At 40.0% G+C, this 6,653-nt stretch overlaps 1 non-coding gene across 1 annotated transcript; it reads right to left on the reverse strand.

Annotated features, from left to right (window-relative positions):
• Positions 1-3,600: 3,600 nt before the first annotated feature.
• LOC115941589 (U6 spliceosomal RNA) lies at positions 3,601-3,710 on the reverse strand. Its single transcript, XR_004076323.1, has one exon. It is a non-coding gene; the product is annotated as a U6 spliceosomal RNA (small nuclear RNA).
• Positions 3,711-6,653: the final 2,943 nt, after the last annotated feature.

The raw sequence follows: 6,653 nt of genomic DNA on the forward strand, positions 1-6,653 counted from the left end.
TTTAATCTCTGCTCTGTTGTGTCAGCGGGGCTTACTTATTCAGATGGTAGGTGGGTTGGAGGATCAAGAATGGCCTCACTCACTTGTCAGGGGCCATACTGCTGGGCTATTGTCTGGGGCTCCTCTCTTCACATGGCTCCTTTCTCCAGATGGACAGCCTGGGCTTCTTTACCAGGAGCCTCAGAATAGCAAAAGAATGTCATATGTCATAAAGCCTACACCCTGAACTAGTACAGCATCACTCTACCACTTTCTATTGGTCAAATCAAGTCCAAAACCAACCCCATGTCAAGAGGAGAAAAAATGGATTCCATTTTTTTAATGTGAAAAGTTGCATGCACAACACATGGTTGCTCATTTATTACTATTTTCTTCATTATGTCACTGAAACACTGTTGAGTACCACACCCACATCTCCAATCCTGATTTCTCTTTCTTTAACTAGAATCTTTTATCTCTATCTGCTCATTTGTATTTCTTCTTATATGGCCTAGCATCACTTCAGAAACAATATATTACAAATAAACTCATCTTTCCTCCCATGCCAATTTTTTTTCTCCTCGTAATTCTTCTATTCCATAAATGCTACTATCTCAGGCTTTTATTATCACCCAGGATTTAAAATGTGGAGTTATCTCTCTCTCTCCTTTTTGCAATCAGATAGAAGCAGAAGCACATTTGAAAATTGTTCTACACAAGTTGTTCTTTATTATTTTGGCAGTGTGGAATTGAGTGGATGACTTAACCTTTCTGATCCTATTTATTCACCATTTCAAATTGGTATGATACTTTCATCTCAGGGTGATTGTGGAGATTAGTTTTGAAAAAAAAAAAAAAAAAACCTTTCTGGAGGACCTGAATATGTTAAGTACTCACTAAATGCAAATTTATAACTTCATGAAATCTTTCTATAGTACTCATGTGCACCATATTGATCAGCAACATTTTACATACATACTATATCTTCACAATTAGGAGTAAACTACTTGAAGGCAGTGACTCCCCAAATCCTTGGCATGGGGCCATACACAATTAGAATTTGGAACATGTTAAAGCCTGTTGATTAACACATTAACATTACTTTAAAAATATAAGCACCAGGGCCCCCTGGGTGGCTCAGTCATTAAGCATCTGCCTTCAGCTCAGGTCATGATCCCAGGGTCTTGGGGTCGAGCCCTGCATCGGGCTCCCTGCTCGGCAGGGGGCCTGCTTCTCCTTCTCCCGCTCCCCCTGCTTGTGTTCCCTCTCTTGCTGTGTCTCTCTCTGTCAAATAAATAAATAAAATTTAAAAAAAATATATAAGCACCATTTTGGGGGAGGGAGTAAATGTGAACTCACTGGCTTTACCAACATTAAGGTAATATATATTAGTTTGTTGTTGTTTTGCATGCTACATTATGCTGTCTTCTCTATAAAGCAAACTTAAAAGAAATGGTGCAAAGGGACTACTGTTTTTGACAGTCAGAGGAGAGTTTTCAAAACCTAATGCCAGATGTTGGGTCAATCTTGGGAATCACATTCCTTTTAGTTTTACATTAAGAACTTTATATCTCTTTTTAAGACATCCAATAATATTGCAGCAATTACATTTTGAGGCAAAAGCATTTTAGAGACCAAACGCTTTTTTCCCCTCTCTCTGAAATATGATTATTTCAATTACTAGTAGCAACAATTAATCACTAACTGATTCATCAGCCTGCAGCTGGGATTGGAGAGCTGACTTCCTTTTTTTATTCCTATTTTATGCTCTACTGTGCTCAGCAGGGATTGAGTAATAGCAAGCTAATAACCTTTCCCTACCCTCAATACCTTTTTCTAATACCAGCAAAGAAGAAACTTTTGAAAATTTTTTCAAGTACATCTTTCCCCCATACATTTCTGAAGGGAACTTTAGCATTGCAAGTCTTGATCCATTTTGCTGTAAGAATAAGACATTATAGAAAGATATTTCCTTAAGGTTTGACCAACCATTCTTTGCTATGTTTCGTTAAACAGCTCATGCTAGAGGAATGTATATATAACTCACTCCAAATGGGTAGTGCTTTTCTATTTCTTGGAACTAATCTGAGTTGCATGACTCCAGATATACAATATATTAATATACCCACCTACCCAGCAATAGATCTCCAAGCATTCTTGTGTTCTGATTATCAATATGTTGCATTTCCTAGAACTCAGTGTGAAGATACTGTAATCTATTTGGGTTCTTATGAGGAGGTGCCAGAAGCTTGACCTAGGACAAGCATACTCATCCTTTACTCCAAAGGAGTAGGTTCTCTTATAGCAAGGGTTCTCAATTAAAAAATCCATAAACTTCTGGGTCACTGGAGTGGCTCACTTGGTTGGGTGTCAGACTCTTTATCTCAGCTCAGATCTTGATGTCAGGGTTGTGAGCTCAAGTCCTGTGTTGGGTTCCATACTGGGTGGGGCCTACTTAAAAAAAGAAATAAATCCATAGACTTCAAACTATCTGCAAACATCAAAGCACAATTTGTGTCATTGGGCATTTTCTATATTTTTCATCAGTTTTTCCAAAATATTAAAATCAATCCCCTGAGTTCATCTCAGGACATACTGAATAATTTTCTATATAACAACATTAATTTATTCACTTAACTATTTTAAAGTCTAGTATCCTATGAAAATGTTAGCTATAAGTTCTAAAGTCTACTCTCCTTAATATAACTGAAATCATAATTAGTATGCATTAGTAATACAGATGTCAAGAATTCAGTAAGGTCTGAGACTTTACCCTACCTATATGCTAAGTTAGCTTGCTATAGTTTCATGGGTGCTGGGGGAAGACATGAGACTCCTGAAACAGAAACAAAGAACTTTATTACTCACAGCAATAGTAGTAGTCAGAGTATCAGCATTTTATGCTGGTGTCCCACAGGGCAATGTTAGGTGGGCCGAGTGCCCGCTCACACATCATGATTTGACTTATAGGAGTAGAATTCCAACTGTAGGAAATAATGAATCTTTTAGAATGGGCAGTAAACCTGATTTTGCCCCAAAGGGAAACAATATCTGAACAGTAAGGCCCATGGAGAATTGTCTTTTAACTATATTCATTCCTTGATTCAACACTGTTTTGACTTCTGGAAAAATTTCCTATGAGTACACTACTCTGTCAGGCACATTGATCAATATGACTCACAGAGATTAGGACTAAATCTGTTAAATTATTCTCATACTACATTTAATTAGGGTTACTATCAACAAGACTCTGAGCATCAGGATGAGGCAATATTCAGTATTAACATCAAGTGTCTTAGACCCAATCAGCTAGGCAAATCTCAACCATCTGGATCTACCTTAGAAATCCGGGTGTATTCCTCCTTAAGTTTCCACATTGACCTTTCCACTTGGCTCAAGGCCTTAATCCAGGTACAACTGGGTATATTAGAGATCACACAGACTCTACCTTGCCCTGCAAGGAGAAAATCTACAGCCAATACCATCTATAACAAGCCTGGCCACTGAGTTAAGGCTAACCTGAATGCATTCTAGGACAGAGGTGGTATCTTTAGGATCATCTCAATTAACCAACTGAGCCACCCAGGCGCCCTAGGATCATCTCAATTAATATCAGAAACAAACTTTATATCACTTTTCTTTATGAATTTGTGTGTCATCCTTGCACAGGGGCCATGCTAATCTTCTCTGTATCATTCCAATTTCAGTGTATGTACTGGCAAAGCAAGCACTTGCATCCCTTTTTCCTAATAGAATTTTCTAATTCTAATTTTCCCTGTAATGACTCATATTGTAGGGGAAACTGACTATGAAGTTGGAGTAAGTAGCAAATCAGCTACGCTTCTGGGAAGATTCCCCAAGCAACTAAATGTAGCTCATTTTGGAGACACAGAAGGGTCATTCAAGGGCTACATTGTCTACTGGGAGTGTTTCCTTAAAATCTTGGAGATCTCTTATGATTACTCCCAAGAGGACAATCATCAGTTTAGGGGGAGAGAAATAAGCTAATCCTTGGTTTCCACACAAGACCTATAATCCCAAGAGTACACTTGGTATCCCTAAAAAGAGAGCCATTTACAATTATGAAAGCTCCTGAAGTGGAATCTACATCACCCAGAAGCACAAGATGATATTGCTCCATTTGTGGTCTCCAAGCTATCTGGTAGGTCTTAGGTTTCAGTTCAGTTGAATAATTGAGTCTACTCATTGTTTTTGAAGGTAATATTTGAGGATAGTTAGTCCAGTCTGTCTGGTCCACGCTATCAGCCAGATAACCTTCACCCAATCCAGGAAATCACTATGCTACAGCAGTGGGAATGTGGATGAAGCAGGTAACTAAAGGTGTTTACAGGAATTATACTGGGGAAAAAAGGAATTGTACTGGGAAGTGTAGGGACTAGGGCTATTACCTTCCCTTTTGATAGACTTTTTGGTAATTTTAAGATGAATGGCAATCAAATGGTGACCAGAGCTGTCTTATGGGGAATTATGACCCAGAAATCAGTTAAATTTAGGTGCTTGATAGTTTGGGAGAGACACATGGGAGGATTTTTCTTGAGGAAGGCTCCAGCCATGGTCTAAAGGAAAAAATAAATATTAATGTCCTTTTGCCATCTATGTCTCCCACGGTCTAAGATGATCCTTCCCCAGATGCCAGATTGTTGCTCTTCCTACAGTGCCATAAAATACCTGTGTCCCATTACAGTAGCTATAACTTTGCCTTTTCTCAATCATCCCCTACTCACACTCCCAGTTTTAATTTAGAAGGGACAGGTGCAAAAGTTACAAAAGCAATTTAGTTAAACTTATAAACTCTGTTATTTCCCTCACTTTGGCCAGTGTGGGCTGCTGTAGGGGAACTTAGCAAGCAGCATACTTGACCAAGTGGTCATTATCTTTATGATGTAACTATGCCATTCTTCTAAGAGAATCCGGGTGGTTGAATAAGAATTAAACAGAGGTTGTACAAACCAAGCCATCCTGGAGTTGATAGTGAGGAAAAGTAACAAGTAGTGTGCTCAATAATGGTCAAGTCAGAATCTGGAGACAGCTTTATTTAGTGGTCAGACTGATTTACTACAGAGTATAGATGAGGAAGAGTTGAGGGAGGTAAAGCCAGAAACCTTTTTGGGTCAATTTTTGAGGCTTTTCTAATGTTCTACAATACCAAATGCCTTAGTCATTATAGGAAGTCCATTGAGTAACTTGATTATTAGCTCATTGTCATGTGACTTATACAGAAAAGATGCACCAGTGTTAGCTGTCAATGGTCCATAAAGCTGAACACATGGCATAGACTAGTTTAAAGAGCCACCACAGTGGTGTGTTGGACTCTGCTGATCAGACATGGAACAGCAACACTGTAATCTGAAAATTGTTGAGAGCTGTGAACACTGCTGATCCCCCTGAGAGGGGTCCATATTTTGGTTTAGTTGCTATGCAATGAGCAGGTGAGGGCAACCCCCAATGTAATATGGTTTCTCCTACCACAGGACAAACATCCACTTATGGTAAGATTCATATGTCTGGTGTACAGTGTTGCCATATCTGGTGGGAGGTAAGTCTAGACAGAAATAGTGGCAATCTAGACAGTATAGCACTTGGTCTCATCAAAGAACAGGCCCTCACTGTAGACATCTCCATGACTGGCCCAGATGGTTCAACAGGCAGCACAATTTGTTTCCACAGTTGGTGGTCCTAAAGAGAAGTGTCTCTAATCTGCCAGGCTCTAGTGTACCAGGTGGCAGAATAAACCGTCTAGACTACTGGCCACAGCTCAAGAGGCAGTAAACATGAAATGAGTTTCATCAAGGAGAGTATTGGTTTACTGAATTGAACAATCACGTCCATGTTCAGTTCTGCATAGCTGGTGTTGTGGTTGCTCACCTGCAGCAGTCCAGTGGACACCATCAAGTGTCAGTTTAGATGAAATATCAGGGAACCAGGCCTAGGCACTTAGGGCAACCTCTGTGAATCAAGAATCCTATTGTGCCAACAGCTTTGCTTTAATCGGTGGAGAGGAAGATAAAGATTTCCCCAAAGAGATGATTACCAATTTTTTTTCTTCTCAGGTAAAGAAAAGATGCTCTAGGGGCCAGGGCAGCCTCATTCCTCAACCATTCTTGGATACACTGCTTCTGCTTGACAAGAGAGGATTGTTGAACCCTTCCTTGTTAGCCATTGTTAGTCGCTGAATCCAACTCAACCCAACCCCAGATGGTAATATTAGGCTGGAAAGTCACAAAGCCTTCAAGGTGAAGTAGGCAGTTTTGCCTAGTGTTTCATAGCAAGCTGATTGCTGATTTTCAAAAGGGTTATACCTGGTAACTGGGTCATGGAGGCAACAAATCCAAAACCTCTAAGAGCATCACTGAATATAGGGTGCCTCCCTTTGCCAGATACTCCAAACAGCAAAATTTTTTTTTTATTCTTATGTTAATCCCCATACATTACATCATTAGTTCTAGATGAAGTGTTCCATGATTCATTGTTCGTGCACAACACCCAGTGCTCCATGCAGAACGTGCCCTCCTCAACACCCACCACCAGGCCAACCCATCCTCCCACCCCCCTCCCCTCTAGAACCCTCAGTTTGTTTTTCAGAGTCCATCATCTCTCATGGTTCGTCCACCCCTCCGATTTCCCCCACTTCATTCCTCCCCTCCCGCTACCTT

Source organism: Leptonychotes weddellii, chromosome 8, assembly GCF_054177405.1.
Source record: "Leptonychotes weddellii isolate Sample4059 chromosome 8, ASM5417740v2, whole genome shotgun sequence".
Lineage (NCBI taxonomy): Eukaryota > Metazoa > Chordata > Mammalia > Carnivora > Phocidae > Leptonychotes > Leptonychotes weddellii.